The sequence below is a fragment of the Leucopleurus acutus genome (genome assembly GCF_964270905.1).
Source record: "Leucopleurus acutus genome assembly, chromosome: 14".
Lineage (NCBI taxonomy): Eukaryota > Metazoa > Chordata > Mammalia > Artiodactyla > Delphinidae > Leucopleurus > Leucopleurus acutus.
This window is the reverse complement of record NC_139156.1, coordinates 14,357,152-14,383,541: the sequence shown is the minus strand read 5'-3', so window position 1 is coordinate 14,383,541 and position 26,390 is coordinate 14,357,152. Positions and strand designations below refer to the sequence as shown.

The 26,390-nt window shown below is 41.3% G+C and overlaps 1 protein-coding gene across 2 annotated transcripts in view; it reads right to left on the bottom strand.

Moving 5' to 3' along the window:
* The window catches only part of GFRA1 (GDNF family receptor alpha 1), a gene marked incomplete at both ends in the record, with an annotated part of 199,150 nt that overhangs the window by 149,652 nt on the left and 23,108 nt on the right, over nt 1-26,390 (bottom strand). The gene's annotated exons all lie outside the window — the stretch shown is intronic.

The following is a 26,390-nucleotide window of genomic DNA, read 5'->3' as shown; positions in this document are numbered from 1 at the left end:
AAATAGATTTAGGAATAATACTTTTTATGACTGCATTCTGTGTACTGTGAAAGTTATGTACAAATCTGCTAGTACTTTACGGAGCTGATAAAGTAAAACAGTGTGGCTTCCCAGCTAACAGGGTATTTTATATCCATTTAAAATGTTTTCTCTTAAATTGAATTACTTTTTGAGTAATTATAATAAGACTAATCTGGGCTTAATGAATTCATGTACAAATACTTCAGACTGCATTATTAAAACCTCTATGATATGAAACTATATTAAGCTCAATTCCTCTAGCAACCAGTGCTTTTCTTTGAAAAGAACAGCATACATGACTTTCTCCGAATTCTTTTAAATCAGCTAACTGAGAAATCATAAGAAGCCGCATTAACAGGTCAAACTAAAGAAGAGGTTGACAAACAGTATTGTTCTAATTTCCCTGAACTTCTTTAATTGAGCATTCATTAGAAGTCATAGAAAATACTTTTATTAAGCATCCTCATATACCAAGGGCTGAAGAATTCGTTCATCTTCCAGAAGAAATCAGTTAACTATGATTAGCCATGCTATAAAACCACTATGGGTAAAAATACTAAAAGTGAGCCTGTGGGTATCAAGTCTTACGTTCTAAAAAGTCTCCAAACTCAATCATCTCAATATCTGGATTCTAGTCCACACTATAGGCAAAGCCACTCATCGCCTCTGGGATTTGGTTCCCCCATCTGCAAAGTAGTTTGCGCCAGATGATCTCCAAGGTCCGTTACAGTTCTTAAAGATGATGGTTTTAAGTTTAAATTACACACATTATATATATCAAACGGGCTTTATTGCATATAGCTTATTTGTCATCTCATCCACGTTAAATTACATTCACAGAAAAAGAATTCATTCCCTACAATTCACATACATCCACAAACATCCATAATACAGCTGGTTATTTCAAATTTATCCCAAGATATTATCTCGATGGTAAAGTATTTTTCCCATTACAGATAAATTATAAACCATCTGAAAGCTTTAAGGTTATAGTTCCTTGAATCAGTTTCTATCCAACCCCCCACTCCTGCCCAACATATACTTTCCGAAAGATGCTCTTTCGTCTCCATTTCCAAGTCAACTGATTAGTTTTATCATGTATGTATTTGTCGGGCAGATCTGTGAGATCCTAGTTTTAGTTGGATTGGTTACCCAGTCTCCTAACTTCAAACTAGATATTTACAAATGTCCAGCAGAATAAATCTCTGTTTTCCAGGTGATCATTACCAGTATGGACAACTTTAAAGTAAACATAAAACAATGGCCATCATAATTATTCTGATGGTTTGGCACAAATTACCGTCAGGAAAGCTCCCAGGAGCCAGAGATAATTAAAGTCTGAGTTCGGAGAAGCTGCCCCCACATCAAGCATTGCTGATGAGAATGATGTGGGAGTAAATATGTTTCAGCAAATTGGCCCAAGTCTTCAAGGAGGAGGTTTGGCCATGTGATACTCATCAGCCTGACCTCAGTTTCAGGAGGTACAGGTTCTGTCCTGGCTCTTCTATAAATCCCCTGTATAAATGGGGACAAGTCATTGAAGTTCTCTAGGTTCCAAAGAAGGTGTGACTAGAAAACCTCTGCAGCTCTTTCCAGCTCTAAAGTTCTTTAATGAACACAACCAGGATCTTTCATTAGGAACCTCTGCTACACACCTGCACCTCACCTGTATGTCTCCTTGGTGCACGGATACACACTTGTAATTTTCTCTCTCTCTCTCCAACTAAGCTGAAAGCACTATGATTCCAGGGATATTCTGTCCATTGTAGTCCCAAAGTCCAGGGCAGAATATCAGAGCACAGCAGGCACATTTTAACATTAATGATAACTCTTACCATACATCAGGCACTATTTTAAGTGTATTACAGACACTGCCTTAATCCTCTCAATCCAAACTCTTAACCACTACACATACTGTCTTTCAATGAATGCCCAGTTGGTAGGTGTGTGGAAGGATGAATAAGCAAACATACACATTCTTTCCAAAACCCCCCAGAGAGTTAACTTGAGCCGTGCCCATAACATTTTTAATATCATAATCCCTATAAATCTAGAACTCCAACCTTCATTACCTGTGAATTTGGAGTCCAATTGCAGAAAACACCTAGATGTGCCTTTACTTTTTAAAAACCTTACAAATTCTCTTTTTTAAAAAATTGCAACTATCTCAGTAGGTTTATGGCAACCGCTAAGGTAAGGTAGAGCATGGGGAAAGGATATAGAGCTGGATAAAAAGATGAGAATTCCAAGAAGAGGGTCCGGAAAAGGAGAACAATACAAGAACACATGGCTGAGCTACAAAGATCTGTGCAGCTGCCCCTGATCCAGCTGTCATCCTACTGGAATTCATGGAAAGGAGGGTGTGAGAGGTGGTGGGAAGGAAAGAACCAGGGTGATTGGTAACTCAGTGCAGGCAATACACATGCAGGCTCTGGAGTCAGAGTGCTTGCATTTTGATCCTGGCTCTGTCACTGACAAAGTTAGATGCCCTCTCTAAGTCTCAGCATCTCCATATGAAACAGTGGGAGTGACAGAGGCTGTTGTGAGGATTAAAGGATATCAAGCGCCTAAAGACTTGACACAGTGTCTGACACATGTAAGGTACTTAACGGAAGCAGGTAATTTGGACAGAGACTTGGGAGAAATTAAGTTCCAGGATATCATTAAGATCAATGAAATTCTTTGGCACCCTGGCCACTATGCTTGTTGTGATGAATAAAATGTATTTGCATGGATTCTAAAACCAAAAACATCAGACTCCAGTAAAATATCACAAAGTCTACTCCCCATGCCCACCAGCCTCTGGCGTGGAGTAATGCAGCTGCGGGGAAGATATGAGAAAACATCTCTAGCACAGGAGCACCCATTCTCTCCTAGTCATATGTGTTCTTGGGAAGCAAGATCAATGTTTATCACGTGAACAAACATTAAACCCTAAAAGTATTACCCCACACTCTAGAACACGTAAGTGCTAGTATTTTCCAGAGGTAGCTGGGAGCAAGTAATTAAAGGGGAACTATAGATACATCATGAATTTGTCAGAGCACAAGCCTTTCTTCTGGAAGACAGTACATTTTTTAAAGTCACCCACTCACAGGCTCAGCAGCTAACACAGCTCCTCTCCTTCCATCGTTCCACATCAGTCACGGCTGTGCATGGTAGGACCTCACACGGGACTGGGCTCTGCTACAGTGAAGCCAGGCATTTCGGAGGGGCAGGGAAGGGAGAATGCTGAGGACACCTTACAAACAACCTCTGTAGTTGTAAATGTTCATTCTTGTGAAGAAGAGTCAGCAGGCAGTAAATGTGGTTACCAGAGATCATACCCCACTGAGCGCCTTTTCAAAGACAGAAGGGGAAGTTCACTTGGTGGTTTAAGATACTTTTAAACCTGTATGATATTATTCACTGGCTCAACACAGTCATGAAATGTCAATGTCATTTTCATGAAGGATTTGTGCAGCTGGCTTGCCCTGAAAAAAGGGATTCCAGCATCTCACAGAGCTTAAGAAATTTTCATATATATATAAAAAATGTATATAGTATACTGCATATACATACTATATATTACATAATATGCACATAATATATAATATGCATATGTAACATAATAAAATGTGCACATATACAATAGAATATATAATATACACATAAATATAATATAATACATAAATAATATATAATATAGTAAAACATCATAGCTATTATTCTTCAAGTCCAGAGAGCCAGGTTCTAGTTCTAGCTCTGTCCCTAACTGGTTATGGCTAGTGGCTTAGCCTCTCATGGGGAGCCTCAGTTTCCTCATCTGTAATTGAGAATAAAGCCTGCCTTAACTATTTCTTCAAGGAAAAAGTAAGACAGTGGATGGGATCACACTAAGAAAAAATAAACTTAAAATTCTTGATACTTTTTTAGTGTCCACTGGAGCTGACACACTATAATGAACAATTAATGGACCCCAAAGAAGCTAAAATCCAGACTCTACAGTCAAAGAGCTTACAGGGATAAGGAGAGTCAGACACACTCAGGGAAAAGGCACTAAATTCTACACAGGGAGGAAAACAACACACTGAGGAAAAGAGACGTGTCAGGGTTGGGACTCTGAGCAGTGTTCAAGGACCAGGTACAATCTGTGCTAGATACTGAAGGGCAGCCCTAAACAAGGCCAGTATCTACAGCACCCTCACTCCTAAAGGCTTTTCTTAAACATTTCACATCATGCTCCCCAAAACTCTATGAAGTAACTATCATTCTCATTCCCATTTTCCCAGTCAGGTTAATTTTCCAAAGATCCTACAGGCAACCTGACTGTAGGGTACTTCCTTGCCACCGCTCCCCTCAGGACTCAAAAGGTGGAAATGAGAGAAAAAGAAGCAGCAGGATAAATGAGTCAGAAAACATGCCAGTATTCACAAACTGGAAGACTCAATATTATTAAGATACTGATTCTCCCCAAATTGATCTATGGATTCAACATAATCCCAAGAGTAATTCCACCAGACTTCTTGTGGGAAATGATAAGCCAATTCTAAAATTTATAGGAAACATAAGAATCTAGAATAGCCAAAAACATCTTTAAAAAGAAGAGCAAAGTCAGAGGACTGACACCCCTTGACTTTAAAACTTATAATAAAGCTATAATAATCAAGATAGAGTGTTGCTGGCATTAGGACAGACAAGTAGATCAATGGAGCAGAGCAGAAAGTCTGGAAACAGAACTTCAGTTTTACAATCATTTGCTTTTTGACAAAGGAGTCAATGCAATCCAATGGGGAAAGGCAAGTCTCTTCAACAAATGGTACTGGAACATCCACACAGAGAAAAAAAAAATTTAGACCCCTACTTCACACCATACACAAAAAATTCATGATAGGTCATAGACCTGTAGATAAATGCTAAAACTATAACGTTTCTAGAAAAAAATAACAAAATACTCTAGTGACTTTGGAATAGGTAAATTTCTTAGACCATACACTGATAACAATAAAAGAAAAAAATAAGTTAACTTTAAAATTAAAAACTCTGCTCAATAAAGAACATCATTAGGAAAACGAATCAATAAGACATTTCGGGGAGAAAATATTCACAAAATCTACATCTAACAAAGGCCTGGTATCCAGAATATGTAAAGAACTCCTTCAACTCACTAACAGAAAGACAAACAACCCAATATTTAAACGGGGAAAATATCTGAACAGGCACTTCACAAAGGAAGATATACAAGCGACCAATAAGCACATTAAAAAAGTGTCCAACATCATTCGTCATAAAGAAAATGCAAATTAAAACCACAATAATATATCACTATACATTCAACAGGATGGCTAAACTTAAACAGACTCACAACACCAAATGTTGGTGACGATAAATAGCAGCTAAAACTCTCATTCACTGCTAGGGTTGAAGTAGAATTGCACTACTTTGGTCTAGCAATTTCTTATAAAACTAAAAATACACCTACACCATGATCCTGAAATTCTGCTCCTAAGTATTCACTCTAGAGAAATGAAAACAAATTCCTCAAAAACAACTTGTATGTAAATCTTCTTCATAACAGAAATAGCCCAGATGTCCAACAACAGAAGAATGGATAAACAACCATAAGTACAATATATTCATCAAATAGAACACTACTCAGCAATATAAAGGAACAGAAATAGTAACAATACACAACATGAATGAATGTCATTAATATTATGCTGAGTGGAAGAGGCATTACATAAAAGTACATACTGTGTGGTTTCACTCATATGAAATTCTAGAACAGGCAAATTAATCTATGGTTAAAAAAAAAAAAAAGGCAATACTCCCCAAACTGATATACAGATTCAACAAATCCTATCAAAATTCCAGATTTCTTTGCAGAAATTGGCAAGCTGATCCTAAAATTCATATGAAATCATAAGGGATCTTGAATAGCCAAAATAATCTTGAAAAAGAAGGACAAAGTTGGAAGACTCATATTTCCCAACTCAAAACTTACTACAAAGCTACAGTAAGCAAGAAACTGTGGTATGGTTATAAAGTTTAGGCACATAGATTGATGGAATAGACTTGAGAGTCCATAAAATGAACCCTTACATTTATGATCAACTGAAGTTTGACAAGACAATTCAATGGGAGGAAAATAATCTTTTCAACTAATAGTGCTGGAACAACTAGATATCTACATGCAAATAATTAAATTGGAACCTTATCTCATACCATATACAAAAGTCAACTCAAAACAGATCAAAGAGGTAAAACTATAAAACCCTTAAAAGGAAACACAGGCATAAATCTTTGTGACTTTGGATTAGGCAATAGTTTCTTAAATATGACATCAAAAGCACAAGCAACAACAAAAAACACAGATAAACAGATAATCTTCAAAATTAAAAACTTTTGTGCCGCAAAGAGCACCATCAAGAAAGTGAAAAAACCCACAGAATTAAAGAAAATAATTGCAAGTCATGTATCTGATAAGACACTTGTACCTAGACTATATAAAGAAGTATTACAACTGAAAAATAAGAAGACAACCCGATTAAAAAATGGGCAAAGAATCTGAATAGACATTTCTCCAGAGAAGATACATAAATGGCCAATAAGCATATGGAAAGATGCTCAACACCATTAGGCACCAGGGAGATGCAAAGCAAAACCACAGTGAGGTATCACTTCGCACCACTAGGATGGCTATATGCAAAAAGATAATACCTGTTGGCAAAGATCTGGGGAAACTGGAACACTGCTGGTGGGAATGTAAAATGGTGTAGCCATTTTGGAAAACAGTCTGGCAGGTCCTCAAATGGCTAAATAGAGAGTTTACCATATGATCTGGCCATCCCACTCCCAGGTATTTAACCCCCCAAAAGGAATACATACATCCACAAAATACTGGCACACGAATGTTCATAGCAGCATTAGTCATGATAGCCAAAAAAGTGGAAACAATCCAAACAGCCGTCAACTGGTAAACATTTTTTTAAAATGTGGTATATCCATATAATGGGATATTATTCAGCAACACAAAGAAATGAGGTACTAATACATGCTACAATAAGGATGAATCTTGAAAACAGTATGCTAAGTGAAATACGCCAGTCATAAGGGACCACATATTACATGGTTTCATTTATATGAAATGTCCAGGATAGGCAAATCTAGAGACAGAAAATAAATAGTTTCCTAGGGTTACAGGGAAAGAGGGGATGAGGGTAATGACAGCTAAGGGGTGCAGGGTTTTTTTCGGGATAATGAAAACATTCTAAAATTGATTGTCCGATGGATGCACAACTCTGTGAATATACTAAAAGCCACTGAACTGTACACTTTAAGTGACTGAATTGTATGGTATGTGAATTATATCTCAATAAAACTGATTTTTTGGGGGGGAAAAAAAGAGTCCTGGGTTGTTGACTACATTTCTAATGACTGGCAACGTCAACCTCCACTTCTCTGGGCCACAGTGGGGCAAGCCAATCTTGTAACTGCATCCAGCTCTTCATCCTATGACCACATCTAAAGAACCATGCTCGGGTACTGGGTACCACGCTGGGCACGGAGAAAGCTGTGCACAGATGAAAGACAGCATCCCCTCTTCTCAAGGTATCACCACCTGGTGCTTCAGCCTACACCTAGCCACGCGTGGCTACTGAGCATTTAAACGTGGTGAGTCTGAATTAAAAGTGTAAAAGGGGGGCTTTCCTGGTGGCGCAGTGGTTGGGAGTCCGCCTGCCCATGCAGGGGACGCGGGTTCGTGCCCCGGTCCGGGAAGATCCCACATGCCGCGGAGCGGCTGGGCCCGTGAGCCATGGCCACTGAGCCTGCGCGTCCGGAGCCTGTGCTCCGCAACGGGAGAGGCCACAACAGTGAGAGGCCCGCGTACCGCCCGAAAAAAAAAAAAAAAAAGTGTAAAAGGGACACTGAGTTTCAAGAACTTGGTCAGTGAAAAAAGTAAAACAGCTCAATAATTGTTTACATTGAATCACATGCTGAAATGGTATTTTGGATAAACTGGGTGAGAGTAAATGTTACAATTAATTTCACCTGTGCTTTTTGATTTTTGGAATGTGGTACTAGGAAATTTCAAGTTACTTCTGTAGCGCACATTCTATTTCTCTTGGGTAATGCCAGTTTAGGTTTTTAAATATAAATAAATCACTGAAACTTTCCCGACCCCCACTGTTTTGGAAGATTATCTTATGCAGACTTCTAAATGGTAATTAACTTTGAAGTCCACTCAGCAGTTATAAAATGCCCACTGCTCTGCAATTATGGAGTCACAAAAGGTTTCTTGTTTGCTGCCCTCTGCCAATTGGTCCCTTGATCTAGAGATGAAGATGCTCGGATTGGCCTTTTCATACTGGCGTGCCTGAGTCTTTACAAAGCACAAATGTTTCCCAAATAAGGCAGGCCCAGAAAACTTCATCTGAACTCTTTAAGACTCATGATCAAAAGAGTTGCCTTTTGAAAACGATTAAAGATCAGACTGAGATGACAGACCCCCTATTCACAGAAAGAAAACTTCTTCTGAAAGGAGTTTCATCTAAAAGGGGCTTTGCATGTCATCTGTGAGGGTTTCCCCCTTCACCCCTCACTTGTGAACCCTGAATTGTTAAGAGAGATTTCTGCTTCTCCTTCTTCGAATTCCTCTTTGATCCACATGTCCAGGGTAATAAGAACTGGGCCTGTGGGGCAGAGGCAAAAGCTCCAAACTTCTGGCTCTGCTGAAACTTTATAAGAAATCCAGAGGTATGTCTGTGCCCCGAGAGAGGACACAGAAATGGACCTCAGATGTGGGAGGCTCTGGAGATAAAAGTGTTATCACAGAGTAGCAGAGACCCTACCAATGCGTCTCGTTGCTCCTTCTTTACTCAGCCAACGCCCAAGGAACTGTGCCAACTGACCCCTTCATTTCCTGGCTCTCTAGAGTTAAAAGAGCAGGTCTGGAGGTGAAGTAAGGTGTCCAGAGTTACAGTCCTGGTAAGTGGCACAGCCATGATTCCAAGTTGGGACTGCCTAACTCCAAAGCTAATATCCTTCTAAAGCACTGAACAATACTGTCACCCTTTCACTCCACAAACACTACTCCCTGCTGCGTGCTGTGGGATTAGAAGGTTAGGGTGACTCTTTTGAAAAGATATATGCACTAGAATCCTGCCTCCTCAAGTGAGATGCTCTTAAATTCCTACACCTACTTTCGTTCCGAATCTCTAGTACACTGAAATGGAAGACAGTTTCATTGGCTTAATTGCTTCCATTCTGTGCATAATGGAAGCAGAGAAAAAATATCCCAGGGTCCTTAATCTCCTCCGGGCGTGCAGTGGGTAGAAGTGGGGGACATAGTGCTTCATTCCATGTCCTGTCACATTAGACCTGTTTCTTCCACACGCTGCCAAATGCAGAGCACACTGTACCATGCCCGTTCTAGCACCCAGGGCTGACCGTGCACCGTGTGCGGCAGTGGGCACATACGAAGATGAATACAACGCGCTCTCTGCCCTCTAGGATGTTCCTCAGTTTAAGTGCCTATCGAGTTAGTTTCAAGGGTCTGTGTTTGGGGCAAAGTGTGTCATCAAGAACAAAGCTCATTTCTGGAGCTGCTTTGTGGCTCGAGATGTCTCACATTATAGCAGTTGTTACAAAATGTACCTGACTTCGAGTTTCAAAAGAACTGGCTGTAACATGGCTATTTCTAGATGGCCTGTTTCAGGGCCTGGGTAATCAAAGCCCTCATTAACCACTCTCCTCCCACCACTCCCATTATCTCCCAGGCCTGGTAGTAAGTAAGCAATTGGCTGCCTCAGAAAACCCTGGGTGGTGTGATTTGGAAAGTTAAGTGAATTATGATGGAAATGTCACTGCAGGCCACCATAAGTCTGGAGTCCTCTATTTAAAGGTGCCTCAATCATCTCCAGCTGGTGACTCCTAGGAGGCCAGATGGCTCCAAAGGATGGCCAGGGCCAACACCCCCTTCTTTATCTCTGGGTACACTGGGCAGAATAATGCCCCTGCAAAGATGTCCATGTTCTAATCCCTGGAACCTGTGCTATCTTACCTTATATGGCAAAGGGGACTTCGCAGATGTGATGAAACTAAGGGTCTTGAGATGCGAAGATGATCTTGGATTATCTGGTGGGCCCAATATAATCACATGAATCCCTAAAAGTAGAGAGCCTTTCCCTAGAGAGATGTTCAGACAGAAAAAGGATCAGAGAGATGCTATGAGGCTGATTTTGAAGATGGAGGAAGGCAGCCACGAGCCAAGGCCTCTAGAAGTTGGAAGAGGCGAGGGAAGGTATTCTCCCTTAGCGACTCCAGAAGGAACACAGCCCTGTTAACACCTTGACTTCATTCCAGTAAGACCCATACTAGACTTCTGATCTACAGAGCTATAAGATGACAACTTTCGGGCTTCCCTGGTGGCGCAGTGGTTGAGAGTCCGCCTGCCGATGCAGGGGACGCAGGTTCGTGCCCCGGTCCGGGAAGATCCCACGTGCCGCGGAGCGGCTGGGCCCGTGAGCCGTGGCCGCTGAGCCTGCGCGTCCGGAGCCTGTGCTCCGCAACGGGAGAGGACACAGCAGTGAGAGGCCCGCGTACCGCAAAAAAAAAAAAAAAAAGATGAAACAGAAAGTACAAATTGAATCAGAGCACTGGACCACAGAGAAGGAGCCAGCACCTTGGGTTGATTCTGTATGCTCCTGTCGGTCCCAAAGAACCCTCAATCCTTATTCATCTGGAACCTGCTCACACCAACAACAGCATCACACAGACCTCTTCTCATGCGCAAGGAGATTAGGGAAAACAAGGGTAGTATTCTCAGAGTCTTGTTCCTAAGACTTTGACCCTCCCCGACCCTCCTTAAGTACTGCATGATGTGTTCAATGCAGGATAGATAGCTGGAGTGACTAATGAAGAGGAGGAAGTTGCTCCTCTCCTGGCCTAAACCATAGACCCATGAGGCTTCTATACAGACAATCAGCTGTAGGATTGCCTTTCCCCCCAGTACATACATGTTTCAAGGAAATATGTTAGTTCCTGGACACTGTTGGGGCTTAGTTCATGATGGAGGGCTATGAGGTCAGAGGGACTGGTGGGTACCCTTCTCCCTCTTCCTTTTTTCCTTAAGGAGGAGATGATAGTTTATCTTAAGCAGTTCTCACTGATAGAAATATCTGTGTTGGAGCTTCTTTGAGCCATTTTGTCCTTTACCAAATCATCCATCCAAGGAAGCAGTCATCACCTATTTGACAACATTCTAGAGGTCTCAGTGTTTAATCTCATCAAACCAAAGAGCATCACTGAATAGCAAATAGGGTAACTGAGAACATACAGACTTGTCTAAAGTATGGTTCCTAACCAAAGGGGTCCCTGATGCATCGTGATGATTCTTACCACCATTTCCTGAGTGCCTACTCTATTCCAAGCACTAAATATGTATTTTCTGATTTAATCCCAATAGCATCCCTGAAAGATGAGTTTATTATCCCATTTTAGAGATGAGGAAACTGAGACTGATAACGTGTTCAAGGTCACACTGATATTAAATGAAGGAGCTGAATTCAAAATGAGTTTCTCTCATGCCAACATCCAAGTTCTTCCCACTATGTTGTGCAGCCTTCCAAGATGGAAACTATTTGTTCTCCAGAAATTTCTTTAAAAGTGCTACAATAAATATACACATAGAAAGGCCGATTCTCAGTTGAAATCTAGCTTCTCTAGCTAGTTCAGGGAAGGGTTCTTGGTGATATAAACAAGACTGGTTTCAACCCTAGAGATATTTATTGAGCAACTACTAGACAGAGGCCATGCATATAAACAGGCCAGAGCCCCTACCCTCTACTAAAGAAATCAGGCCTGCACACACATGTGCACACATACACACAATTATAAGACAGAAAACAAGAACTTTATCAAAGCTGTCAGCTAGAAAGGTGTTAGAGAAATACATGGCAGCCACAGAAATTAATTCAGTAAGCATCAAAGAGAAGGTACACTCCAAGCAGAAGCAGAAGGAAAACAAGGGGATGCGGAAATACAGAGCATCTCTGGATGAATGCAGCATCTTAGTGTTCTTAGGGGAGAAGAGAACGGAGAGGAAGCTGGAAAGGTAGGACAAGGCTAGATTCCAGCTTGGGAAAGAAAGACTTTGAATATGGTGTTAAGGAAAATTTGGATTTTATTTTCTATCATTAAGATATTGTTTTATATATATATATTTTTTAATTCATTTCATGGGGAGCCATGAAGACTTCTGAGCAAGGAAATGATCTGTTTACAGCTGTGCTTTCAGGGAATTCCTGAAAGAAGTATAGGGATTAGCAATGGCAGATGGGTCCCTGTACAGTCTTCAGGACTCCTCCAAGAGTCTGTGAGGTCTGAGAGCATAGATTTCCAGTCCCAGCTTGTTCACTAGCTGACTCTGCGACATGAGTCAAGTTATCAAAACTTCCTGAGACTCAGTCCTCTCATACCTAAAATGATGAGGTTGAGCTATGTAACTGCTAAAACTACATCTACCTCTAAAATGTTATGATTCAAAGTTATAAATTTGTACACACCACAGCAAATGTGCCTTTGCATCATAAAAAGCATGGAGATAACTAGTCCTAAGATCACTTGGATCTCATTGTGGCGTAAAAAGACATAATTTATATAAAGTATTTTTTTCAGTGTATATATGGTAAGTAAAATCCAGGTGAAACCTTCTTATTCTGAATGCTACCTTGCTTAAATAATGTTTTCCTTTCCCAGACTTAAAAAGTAGTGTTACCCTTTTCCCTTTTCAAACCTAGACCTTTGTCTTAACTAAAAAGAGCTGCTAACTTTTTCTCAACTCATCTGCTTAGTGAAGAAAAATAATCTGTTGGAATATACCCATAAATTTAAATTCTAACTCCAATATAAAAGCTAATGCTCTGTGGCAGGCATTACTGCACATTTCCCCAACACCCTAAATCAAGACCTGGGCACACAAGCTTATTTAAAACGAATTCAACCTAGTTATGAATCAACTGCACTTCCTTCTGCAAAAAAAGAACATTTCAGAGGGATTTTCTTAAAATGTGGCTGTGTCTACAGTGGATGAGCAGATGTTATTACTGGGATCGAATCGGGACCCCAGTATGAAGAGGACGAGGGTGGCCAAGGAGAAGAGAGAGAACGCAAACCTCTCTCCTGTTCAATGGCTGACGTTCTCTTCTTGCCAACAAATATCTGATGATTCAAACTGGCAGGAGTTTCAGTAACAGGGCTGCCCCTTTATGTCAAACTATCAAAATCTGCTATTGGACTCTGGAAACTGTTAAAATAGACAGGTTAAAAATTAAACATAGTCCATACTATTCAGAAACACCATGAGCAAAAACACCAGTGATTTCACCCTCCCGGGGAATATATGTTACAGAGTGTAATTTGGCCACCTTCCAGGATCTTGTCTTAAATAGCTGTTGGGTGATTGAAAGAGATGAGTATTTTAGTTCCTTGACTTCTCTTGAAATATACACCATTTGAATGAATCCATTTATTGTAAATATCAAGACATTGTGCTTAAAATTTCATATCTCAAGAAAAGTTCTCTGCGATTTTTCTTCAAACGTTTTAAGATAGTTAAATGAGTCCTGATTTAAAAAAAAAAAAAAACGAATCCTGGTGTTTAATGATGATAAAGGACTCGTCTATTTTCGTAACAAATCACCAGAACAAAAAGCTATTATGGAGTAATTAAACACCACATTCCCCATAGATATGGAGAAAGGAAGAATTGCAAATACATTTCACAGCTTGTTCTGAAGTTGTCGGAAGTGGAACACATTTTAATCATTAAACTCCTCAAAGGTGTTGAAAAAATAGTTATCCGGAGGGTTATGGGACCACCTCCAATTCTGGGGCGCCAAAGGCTCAGATGTTGCCAGGACCTCCACCTAAGGGGTGTCACTAGTGTGAAGCCCCGTCTTGATCTTGATAAGCCGGTTCAAAGGGAGCTGCTGGAAAGCCCACTGCTCATGTATTTTGCTGCTCAGGGGGATCTCTGACCTTTCATTAAATACAGTTTGCTTGTTTCAGGTCAAAGGACAAGTTACTTTAAGCTCAGGCCTAAACCAGAATTCTAAGAAGCCCTCTTCAGCTCTTTCTTGTGATCGTTTGAAAGGTGTACTTACTTTGAATTGAGTTAGTCAGATTTCTGAGTATACCTGGCAGTGTGTGAGCATATTAAATTATAAGGATTCCCTGCCTTAGGGAGTTCCCAGGATTAATCCCCAGCATCTCAGAGCAATCCAGATTTCCCCGCACAGACACCCTGGGCAGATACTACCGCAACCTGGCCTGGCCCAGCCTCGATGCTGAGTCCCCTTGGTTTAAGGACCCAGGGCTCATTCTCCTCTCTGGTGACTCTCCTCTCTCTCCCTGCTCAGCCCTGTTAGACCAGGAGCTCCACAGAGGCACTGCCTGCCTGCTCGCCTTGCTCACCCGGCCCTCTCACCATCTCACCCAGAGCCATGACCCATCAGACGCTCCCAATCTATTAGCATCTTCCTCCTTCAAGGGCATCTGTCTGGCCCAACTGGCTTCCTCTTTGAAAACTGAACAATCTAAATACTTTGCCTGGTTTCTTTTAACAAAACACACTTGATTTTTCATTTTTCCCCTAACACAAATTACGTATAAATGTTACATAAAGGGGAAAAAAAAGAATTATCTTCCTTAGACCTCACTGAACATGGCTTTGGGGAAGAGTCTGTTATGTACTATAATCAATGCCTGGAATGGGCAGCTGCAGATCGATTCATTTTTGGATATGGTTCCTTTTGTCTCGCTCCTCAGCCCCTGGGTTAAATGAGCATTTTAAATCTCCTTACTCTTTGGAAGAAGGTAGAAGTGTACTTATATTTACAACCCTGATGAATGCAGACTTTTTGTGCTAATCCAGAACAGAGCTCTGATTACCCCACTGTCACTGATTTTGGTTACCTTTCGAGAAAAATGCCCACATTGGGTTACCTTGTTCCCTGTCCAGTAAAACTTTTAAAGTGCTGGGAAGAACTTCCAGCTACGGGAACCCCTTTAGTTCTCATTTGGCTAGCGTCAAACCACCTACTTTTAACTGGAGAGCATCTAGGGATCTAGTGAAATGAAGGGACAAACACGAAGAAGAAACGAGCTCCAACTGGTGTGGGGAAATAGAGGCTAGAATCCTAAAATTTAGCCAGCCTTTTCCACCTGGGATGGGTATTTCTGAATCCTCAGAGTATAGCTTAAACTTAGGATACACAGCAAAAGAGACTTCACTCAAGGGAGGTCCATTCATCTGGGTCCAGTTTAGCTAACTTCTCATAGACATGGGCCTGTAAACCTAGTCATGCCCTCCATTAGATTATGCATTTAATCTCTTAATGCCCCTCTTACATATACAAACGTTCTGTAATGTAAATTACACTACAGACATACAAAAACTGTATTAATCAGGGCCCCTGCACGGAGCCCCGAGGTTATGCAAGGACCTACACCACTAACCCAGACTAGCAGTAGGAAAATCACAACCTTCAAGCTCCAGACCCACTGAGTCAGGGTCATCTGTACTCCTCTCCGAGAGCAGACAACAAAACCACACCAAACCCTTGGAGCTGGTTTGCCAAGGCCAAAGGAAAGAGACATGTAACCGAAATGGCCACTGTAGCTTGTCTGAAAGCTTATCGTATCCAGAGTAGCCCCCAGCTGTTAATTAAAGTTTCATTTTCTGATCCATCCACACGTTTCTTTCCGTAAGAAATGAGTCTCCAAGCCCTTTGGGTCACTGCACCTCCGAGCACCGAGAAACTCATGACCCACTTCCAGCACAGGGAACCCCAATCCAAAGCAAGGAAACGGATCCAGCCAGTGGCTGCCCAACACTGAGTGAGGTGGGGGGAGTCCACCAGAATCAGCTCCAACAACTTTCCCTCCCCGAAGCTGACAGATGTCCATCTGTCACAGACTGAATGTTTATGAGCCCCCCCAAAATTCATCATGTCGATGCCCTACCTCCCAGTGTGACAGTACTGGGGCCTTTGGGAGGCAGTTAGGTAGAGGTGAGGTCCCTCGTGCTGGGATTAGAGCTCTTAGAAGAAGTGACACCAGACACAGCTCTCCTCCCACCCTGCCCTCTCTCTCTCTCTCTCTCTCTCTCTCCCGACCCTCCCTACCAGCATACACAAAGAGGTCATGTGAGCACACAGAGAGAAGGCAGCCACCTAGAAGCCAGGAGAAAAGGACTCAGAGTGAAACCTACACCTTGTTGGCCCCCTGATCTCAGATTTCCCAGCCTCCAGAAGAGATACACATTTCTGTTGGTTAAGGCACCCAGTTTTTGTTATGGCAGCCCAAGCTAAGACACCACCTCTATGAGCTTTGTCACTGCCCTTCAGAACAGTGACAGAAGAGGAGTCCACTGAAGGGAGCGATGAAGGTCACCTCTGTTCTGACTAGAATCTATCTACGTTTGCTTTGACGTTTGTTACAAGCACATAACCAGCAGGCCATGAACATGGGTGCCCCCTAGTGTCTGCTGAGGATAACCACCCCGGCCCAATGTCCCCAGTGGGGAGGGGCACCATAACAATGGGGCTGCCACTCCCTTAACTGCTTCACCCAAATAACTCCCTAAGGACCCTGAAGGCAATGCCTTTGCCAGGAACCACAGAACTGGGAACAACGTTACCCTTTAGCACAGAAAGGGGCCCCGGGGTGGAAAATTTTCCCTCCGTTCCCAAAAAGAAGGTTGCCAGGAACTTCTCAGATACAAAAGTAGACAAGTACATATTTTTTCATGTTTATAAAAAATTACCAAGTAAGAACAAATCACTATGAAGAAAACAAGCAAAATTCATATGGTTCCTGCCTTCCAAGAGGCAGTGATCTGAGGAAAAACAGACCCAGAGGTGGAAAAAAAAATGATTAAAAGCAGGCAACTAATAAAAACTACTGAATAAATCCCTAATATATATACAAATTAAACATCGACTATGGGTATCCCATGTGAGGGAAGGACCAGCTGTTAAAATTAAATACCACACTTATTTAATCAAGAAAGGAATTGGGGCTTCCCTGGTGGCGCAGTGGTTGAGAGTGCCTGCCGATGCCGGGGACACGGTTCGTGTCCCGGTCTGGGAAGATCCCACATGCCGCGGAGTGGCTGGGCCCGTGAGCCATGGCCGCTGAGCCTGCGCGTCCGGAGCCTGTGCTCCGCAACGGGAGAAGCCACAGCAGTGAGAGGCCCGCATACCGCAAAAAAAAAAAAAAAAAGAAAAAGAAAGGAGTTGAAGGTATAGTCTTGTCACCACCTCTGGGAGACTCCCTGTCTTTCCCCAGAAAACTGACGCATAACCTCATCTGTGCTTCCAGAACATTTTTTATACCGTCCCCCGGCACCACGTTGGTAATATCCTGTGATTATCTGTCTTCCCCACCACACAGGAAAGGTTTACTTCTTGTATGTAACTGTTTCAACACTACCAGCACAACAATGTTAGTAAAAACATAACTTGAGTGCTTATTTTGAGCCAGGCTTTGGGATAAGAACTTTACGTGCATTATTTCATTTAATCCTCACAACTAACTTACAAGGTTGTGCTAGTATTATTTTGTGAGGCAATATATTTATATGGTCTAAAAATATAAAGATACCAGAAAAGGTATACAGTGCAGTCTCCCTCCCACTTCAGTCCCCCATATGCCAAGTTCCCACACCCCGTTCACATATAACTTATTATTATTCATGTCTTATGTATCCATCCAGAGTTTATATATAAGCCTCATGTTTTATATAAAGGTAGCACATTATACAAGTTGCTCCGCACTTTGAAAGTTTTACTTATCTTCGAGATGTTTATGTAGAAAACTATCTCATACTTTTCTTAACAGCTGTATGTTATTCCACTCTGGTTGAACCAGAAAATATTTAACCACACTTCTATTGATAGACACATGGATGCTTCTATTATTATATTCTACAGATGAGAAAACTGAGGCTCAGAGAGGTTAGGTGACTTGTCCAAAGTCACACAGCTCCTATGTGGCAGAGGAAGGACTCAAGCTGGTTAGATTCAAGCCTGAACTCTTAAGCGATTTGCTGTATTTTTTGCCTAGCACAATGCCTGGTATGTAGCAGATATTCAATAAATACTTAATGAGTAGATTAATGAACCAACATACCAACAGGAAAAAACAAGAAAGAAAAAGAAAAAATAGCAAGGGGAGCAACTCTGCTCTCTCTTTCCTTCATCTTCACTGCTATCATTGTTCTTTTTCACTCTCTAGATATCTGCCTCCACTCCTGTGTACAGCATCAGAGTAGTAGAACAAAGATTTTCAGCCATTCCTCGGTCCTGCAAAAACCTGAGTCCTGCCTGATCCCTGCACATTATTTTTTCCTACTCAAGCTCTGGATGAAGGACATCCTAGAATGGATGCAACATCACCTCTGCTGGCCGAAAGCCCCAAAGGCATGCTCAAGAAGGTCACAAGGAGGTGGGAAAAGAGAGTTCCTGGGGGCAAACAACACCTGTGCCTAGATTCCCAGGGGTCACACTGACACATCTGAGCATCACTGCATATTAGACGGTCAACTTCCAGACTTCACTCCTGGGCTTCGCAGCTGGTTTTCCTCCTCAGTGCAGACGTCCCGAAAACCTTCAACTCCTTCCACATGTGCCAGAAAGCTGACACATGTAGCCTTGTTTTTACACTGAGTTTTACACTTGGCTCAGCCGTCCAATAAATTTAACACCAGAATTATATACAACATTAAGTGTGTTCAGACACAGCTGATTTCTTCACAGGCTCTTTTGTGAGCAGCTGCTGGGAAGGTGCAGCATCTGACAACAGGAAAGCTGTGTCTTTCAACGTTACAGACCCCAGGGAACACTGTCCTGAAAGGTAACCTCCCTGTGACCTCACAAGGTATCAGAATGGTTTAATTTCTCTGACTTGTAAGTGTTAGGAGAACATGACAAACATGACCATCTGCACTCAGCCTCCCAGCCCCTCAAAAGATATGGAATGCCTGCCTTCACATGGGCCAGGCTTAAAATGACTCAGAATGTGACATATACCATTCCGTGTTCACATTCTCTGTACCTATTCCATATACATGTGAAATTTCTGGAAAGTGAGCGACGGCCTCGAGAAACACACACCCATCTTTCCTCTGATCCTTTGCTGTCGTGCTTGATAAGAAGAGGTATTTATTCAACAAGGGTCCACAATTACAACTCAATTGGTTGTAATCTGCTCACTGAAGAAATAATGTCCTCTCCAATGATTCTAATCTAATCCATTTAATCTAAAATCTATGCGCCATTACAGATTTTTCTGACACAGTATTTCAATCTCTTCCTCCGCATTTAATTTCAAACTATTGACATGCAATACAAATGGCCATTCCTTTTAAAGGCTGCAATACCAAAAAAAAAAAAAAAATCTATCATTTTTGCCCATCTTGAAGGCTAGCTTGCTAGCTACGGGATTAGCATTTGCGAGTCCCCTAAAGTGAACAACTTTTAAAGCTGATGTGTTAGCTTTTCATTTTCCTCAACTGGGCTCACCCTGAAACATGCAGAATAGAAATCAAAGTAGGAATATCATGAGCCATGTCCAGCTACATTAGAAACAAATAGAAAAATGCATTTCCTCCAGATGCCCAGAGAGAAAGAGAGCACGCGACATCAGCCAGCCAATCAATCAACAAACACGTTCATCTTCATCTGCGGGTTTCCATTAAAAATGTTTATATATATGGTTCTTCCTAACACATCATGTTAATAAATTTTGTTCGAACAAAGCCTGTGTCTAAACACTGGTACGCTTTGCATGCCTTGTGTTTCTCAGGTTTCACATACAGTCAAAATGCAGATCACGACAGAACAATTTCTTGACATTTTTTTCTTATTATTATCACAGTGCAATTCTAGCGCGTCTTTGCCAGATATATATCAGAGGTGAAAATCTTTTTAAAGTAAATCCTTATAGAATCCCTTTCCTTTATACCATGCTGGAAGTGCAGTGTCTAAAGGTCTTTTGGGAAAAGAAATAATGGAAATTTTGTTATTGATCTCATGCAGAGGCAGTGAATCTAATGAGTTATTGTTATTTTACCCACAGCAAATATTATGTGGTCCAAAACAATAACATTCAATTAAAGAAAGAAGGCCAGATAGGCTGTAAGATAAAAACATAACTTAACAATGAATTCCTTTTAGTACTTCCTAAATGCTCATTTAGTCTGTCATACATTTAGAATGACATTCTTTTAAAAAAGTAGCTTCTCATGCCACTGTAATAATTAAAATGATTATCTCGTACTAGACAAGTATCATGGTCAACAAAAGAAGGTTACTGGTCTTCATTAAAAAATAATTTATACTTGGGTTTTTGTGGGTTTTTTTAAAATCTAACAACAACAGCAAAACCTTAAGCCGATAGTCAAGTCTCCCAGGATGTATCAAAACTTTTGTAGAGTTCAATCTGGGCAAAAGCAATCTTGAAAATGTTGCACAATGGAGCTCCATTAGCACGGCTCCTCATTATATTAGTTGAGGGTCATCAGACTAAAAGGTTACAATGTGTCCCTTAGAGCTTTGCTGGATCCAGGAAATCAGAGCACTTCATCGAGGGAAAAAGGGCATTTACAGCAGGTGTTTGTCTCATTTCTCTATGGTATATTATCAAAAATGGAAAGCCAATGCATTTTAAAATTCTGTATCAGTTTCATCAAGCCACCAAGAAAATCCAAGTGACTTGAGTTAGGAAGCAGCTGCCGTAATCCTAAATCTTCAGGGCAAAGCTCCTACTGTTTTGCCATGGGCTGACCCAACACACTTGCTTTTCACTCCCATCCTTGTGACCTAACTGCTCCACAGCCCTGTTCTTGCTGGATGGTGAGACCTCCCAACCCCAGGCTCACTTACTCCATTTCATCCTTGCATCACCCTTCCTGTGCTCAGACAATGCCCCACCCATCTCCCCAGGCAGCAAAAGTTAAGACTGAAATCTTAGCACCCATGACTATTTTCTTTCCCATAAACAGTAACAAAACCACATTTACAAAGAGGTGTTTTCTAGAGATGGATTTCTCTTCAAGGGGTTGAGTCCTACCATCTCTCAAAAATCAAAAGAATCCAAAGAGTGAATGACTCACTTTGAACACCTGCCCTTTATGAATACTTGGGTGGGGCAAAAAGAGGGTCCTCAAATAGGTAGGAAACAACTAGAAAGGGTTTGTCTATCTACCCTCCACTCACCATAGAGTATCACAGGTAACTTTCACCTGCCTTTCAAACCCATTAGCCCTGAGCCACTTGGTAAAGGATGGAGACTAGATCTTATGCATCTCTGCACCCTGGCAGCCCACACGAATATGTGTAGACCGAAAGGAATAAATGAATGAAACCAGCTAACGGACAGAGTGCTCACTCTATGTCAGGGATGACACTAAGCTTTTAATCTTCAAGACAATCCCATAAGGTAGCACAGTTAAGATCATCCTATTTTGCAGATGATGAAACTGAGGCTTAGAAAGGTTAAGATTATCCAGCTAAGACTTAAAGGAGTTGGGATCTAATACCAACCCATCTGCTCCAGACCTTATGTTCTCAAGCACTGTGCTAAAGTACTTAAGAGATTACTAAAATGGCTCTCAATCCTCAAAAACAAGTCCTTACTTAAGATGCACCTATTTACATATAATGGATAATTTATAATTTCATAATACACTGGATTTCCAAAACATGTGTGTTTTGGAAAAACAATACTCTCGGACATTGTAATGACAGAGTGTCTTTTGCCAGGAGAACTTAAAGACCTTTTTAAATCAACAACAGTGGGATAAAACGAATTCACACATTTCCAAGAACCTGTCACCAAGAGGTTCATGGTCCCCACGCTTTGGTCCAACTCTCCTGTTGTGAGCATTTTAAATTGCCTGGAAGAGACTGAGAAAACAGAGATGCCTTGGAGAACCGAATCTGTCAAAACAAGTCTCAGCCACACAATTTCTCAGTTCTTATCCTGCTTTCATTCCGATGCAAAAATGCAGAGTCTCGGAAGGTCTCCAAAGCCTCCCAGCTGAGAGTCTCAGCATTGTCCCCCTTCACCGTGTTACCATCCTCAGCTGATCCAAGCAGCAGCTCAATGGGTATTAATCCGAATTGGCACATGATGCAGATGAGTTTGGGAATGGAATGAAAATGCATTGGCTAAGGTTCCACTTTGGCAGGAAACAGAGGCTCATCAGAAGTAGGTACCATCTGGAACTGATAGGATGGTCAAATTGGATATTCTTCTAAACGTGGGAGTATTTGCCATGCTATTTGTGATTGTTAGATACAGGTGAAGACTGAAGCTTTTCTAATGGGCAGGATTTGATAGCACTGACTAGACATCTATTTTCTCTAAAGATTAGCTAGAAATATCACTAGATTCAGATTAGACGTTTCTTCAGCATTAGAATTAGGAAAATCAACTTGCTACCCAGCCATTTTCCCTGGAAGGCAGAGAGTACTGTGCAAGTATCTGAAAAGTAGGCTCAAGTACACAATCCATAAGTAAGAGTTTTGATCTTGAAAAATGGTGCTTTCCAAAATGGAAATTGAAAAAAAAAAAAGTCAATCATACAACAGCTGTGTTTACACATACAAAGTGAAGTAGAAAAACTGAGGCAATTACCCAGATGATTTCAATCAAAACATCCTCTCAACTGAAATATCCAGAAAAGTGAAGATATAATATGAGGGATTCTTATTTTTTAGCTTGAATTATCCAGATGATTGCTTCATCTCTCCACTATTCTTATTTACACATAGCCTAAAATCTATCCTGAGCATCGGCAATTGAAAATACAATTATTTGCAGATGTACATACTTAGGGCCACAAGTGTCTATGGTCACAATTATGTGCAGATGTAACTCAACATAGACCAGACCAGTCAGGTCCAAAGTTTTGGAAACCTGTTTTGAAAATTTGACTAAAAACAGAGATTATTCCTTTTAAACTCCACCTCCTATAAAAAGTCACTTTAGCAGATAATGACGATTTATCCCCCCAAACTAATTCATATACAATAAAACAAATCCTTAAAACTGTCCTACTCTGATTCTTTGATTATTTGAGGAAAGTATTCATGAAAACAAATGTTTTAGTAACAAAGAACCCCTTCAAAAATTGCCCCCTTTTCACTTCAGAAATATATTTCTTAAATCAACTAGAAAAATGACCTCCTTTCTAAATATCATTTCTTTTCACCTTGATTTTTGAACTATCTGCTTTTCCCCCCTCATATGTCCATAATTTCCACGTATACCCTCCCAAATCTAACTTATTTTGCAATATATCTCCAAATACAGAATATATTCAAATATTTGTATCACAAAGGAGAAGCAGAGAATGCCACTAACTCAAATGCAGCCCCAAGCTATAAATTCATTTTAATTAAAGATATTTGATAAGCACACATGCTGAAAGAAATGAAGAGGGGAGGGTGCCAGAAAAAGGCTTATCTTTTGCAGAGAAATTAAAAATCACAGGAAGAATTCAATAAGCCTGGGAGGCCTCTTGAAACCTGCTATTTAAGTCCTTTTATCTAAACACACTGGTGAAAATTTGGTGTTTCTCATTTCTGGCCAGTATGATAACCTGAACTAAGGCAGATATACAAACTCCCCCCAACTCCCCCGAAAAGATACCGTACTGAATGTAATGTAACAGCAACAAAGACCCATGAAAACTAGAAAAAAACTGGGGAACCGGGCACATGCTTCTAAAGCAGTAATTTTCAACTTGGGCTGCACGTAGAGGCTTTAAAAAAATTTCTGGGGGTGGGGTACAGGTTTTGGGATACTAGAGCTCCCAGGTGATTCCAATGTGCAACCCATCTTGAGAACAGTGTTACAGGGACCTGAGAGAGCAGCTACCCGTGGTCACAGGCCTTAGACCAGGAAACTCTGGAAGACCTCCCTGCATGAAACCAGAGGCCTGGAAGATCCAGAACTTGAAGACAGGCCCAGAGTATCTCTGCTCACTGGCCTGGGGACAAGACACAGAAAGAAGCTTGAATCGTATAAGAGTGTGGAGTCCCAAGGATACCCTTCACATGATGTGTAAGTTCCAAGCCAAGGAATTCACTTCAAGGCCCAAAACCCATGAAACCCATGAGGCCCAGACGAGCAATATTCGATTACTTGAGCACCTACGGTCTTGAATTCTGTTTCTGAAGCAAGGAGGCGGCAATTTTTGAAGGGGTTCTTTGTTATGAAAAACTCTGTCTTGTAAAACAACATTGTAAATCGACTATACCTCAATTTAAAAAACAAAAGCAAACTGTTTTCATGGATAACCTCACTTCTCAAATAATGGAAAGACACAAAGAAGGGCAGTTAAGGACATGTTTTACTTAATGTGGATTCATTTTGGGGGACAAATTGTCATTCTCTGCTTAAGTGACATTTTATAGATTGTGGAGTTTAAAAGAAATGATCACTGTTTTTAGTCAGATTTTCAAAACAGGCTTCCAAAACTTCAGACTTGACTCTGTCTATACCAAGTTACACTGCCTTCAAGTCTTTCACAGGACTCCTGGGGAAAGCCATTGTCACTGCAGATAAACTTATAGTTGAAATATTAAAACCTACACCAAAATAACAGGAAAAGGGAATGGTACATTTGGTAATAATAGCATGTCAATAGTGGCTCATTAATTGTAACAAATGTGCCACATTAATGCAGGATGTTAATAATGGGAGAAACTGTGGAGGAGGAGGCTATATAGGAACTCTTGTACAATCGGCTCAATTTTTCTCTAGATCTAAAATTGTTCTAAAATATATTGTCTATGATTTTAAAAAAGAAAAAAAAAGGACAGTAATTACTATGCATAGACACTTGACGAAATAACTATTAAATGATATGCATCAGCAAAAAGAACTCAAAAGGGTTAGCAAAAAAAACAGCTTAATATGTTAGTAACTTGAAAGAGGTACCGACTACTTAAAAACAATGAAACTGGTTTTGGAGGATTTAAACTCAGGCAAAAATACACATGCTCTTGTATGGTATATGAATTATGTCTCAATAAAACTGTTACCAAAAAAATAACCAAAAATGTACATGGTTGATAGCCCAGTAGCTCTATTTCCAAGTATAAATTCCGCCATATATGCACAGAAAGGCTAGAGTAAGAGCATTACTGTGGCATTATCTGTAATCTCAAAAACAAAGCAATAACCTAAGTACCCATCCAGAGTGGAATATTGTTCATGCAAATATATATGCAGTAAAGCATAAAACATGGACAAGATGAACAACAGCTCCGTGAACACGGAATTCCAGAGAGGAAGACATCTGCTCAGAAGACTAAAAGACACTTCACAGTTTAACATGTCCAAAATGGAACTCTAAATCCTCACCTCCCAAAGCAAAACTAGCACTCACCCCTGGTCTTCCCCATCTCAGAAAATGGTGCCGTCATTCACCTAGGTAAATGACAGCGCCCAAACTGCCTAGAAGTCATCCCTGCCTTCTCTTTATCTCTCACTCCTTCTACCCAATCCATCAGTAAGTCCAGTGCATCCCTGAATCCAACTGCTTCCTATCACTAACCCAAGGTGAGGCCCCATAGGCTCTGGAGTTGATGCTACACAGCCTTCTAACCAGGTTTTCTACTTCTCTACCCGAGACAAGATCTACAATCAAGAGAGATCTTTCAGGCTTCCCTGGTGGCACAGTGGTTGAGAGTCCGCCTGCCGATGCAGGGGACACAGGTTCGTGCCCCAGTCCGGGAAGATCCCACATGCTGCGGAGCGGCTAGGCCCGTGAGCCATGGCCGCTGAGCCTGCGCATCCGGAGCCTGTGATCCTCAACGGGAGAGGCCACAACAGTGAGAGGCCCGAGTACCGCAAAAAAAAATAAAAAATAAAAAAAAAGAGAGCTCTTTCTCAAACCTAAATAAGATCACGACTTCATCCTGCCCCAAACCCTTTACAGTCCTTCCAAGAGCTTCTCAACACACTTGGAACAAACCCAGAGTCCTTATCACAGCCCAGTGAGTCCTCTAACCATGTCACCGGCCCTTGCTGGCTCTCCTACCCTCTTTCACTCCACTGCACTCCCACTTGTCACCATGTTCCCAGGACCCCCCACCATTGGGCCTGGGCACTGGCTGGTTCCTCAACCTCAAAGACTCTACTGTGGCTGTAGGTCAAATGTCTCACCAGAGAAGGCTTCCTCTGTCTAAGAGAGTGCCCACCCTCTACTGCTCTCACCCCCGCACCCACCTCCCTCCTCTCTTTGTCTTCATCCTTTATCCCTTTATCGACTGTCCCTCCCTGGATGGAATGTGGGCTCCTTGAGGCAAGGC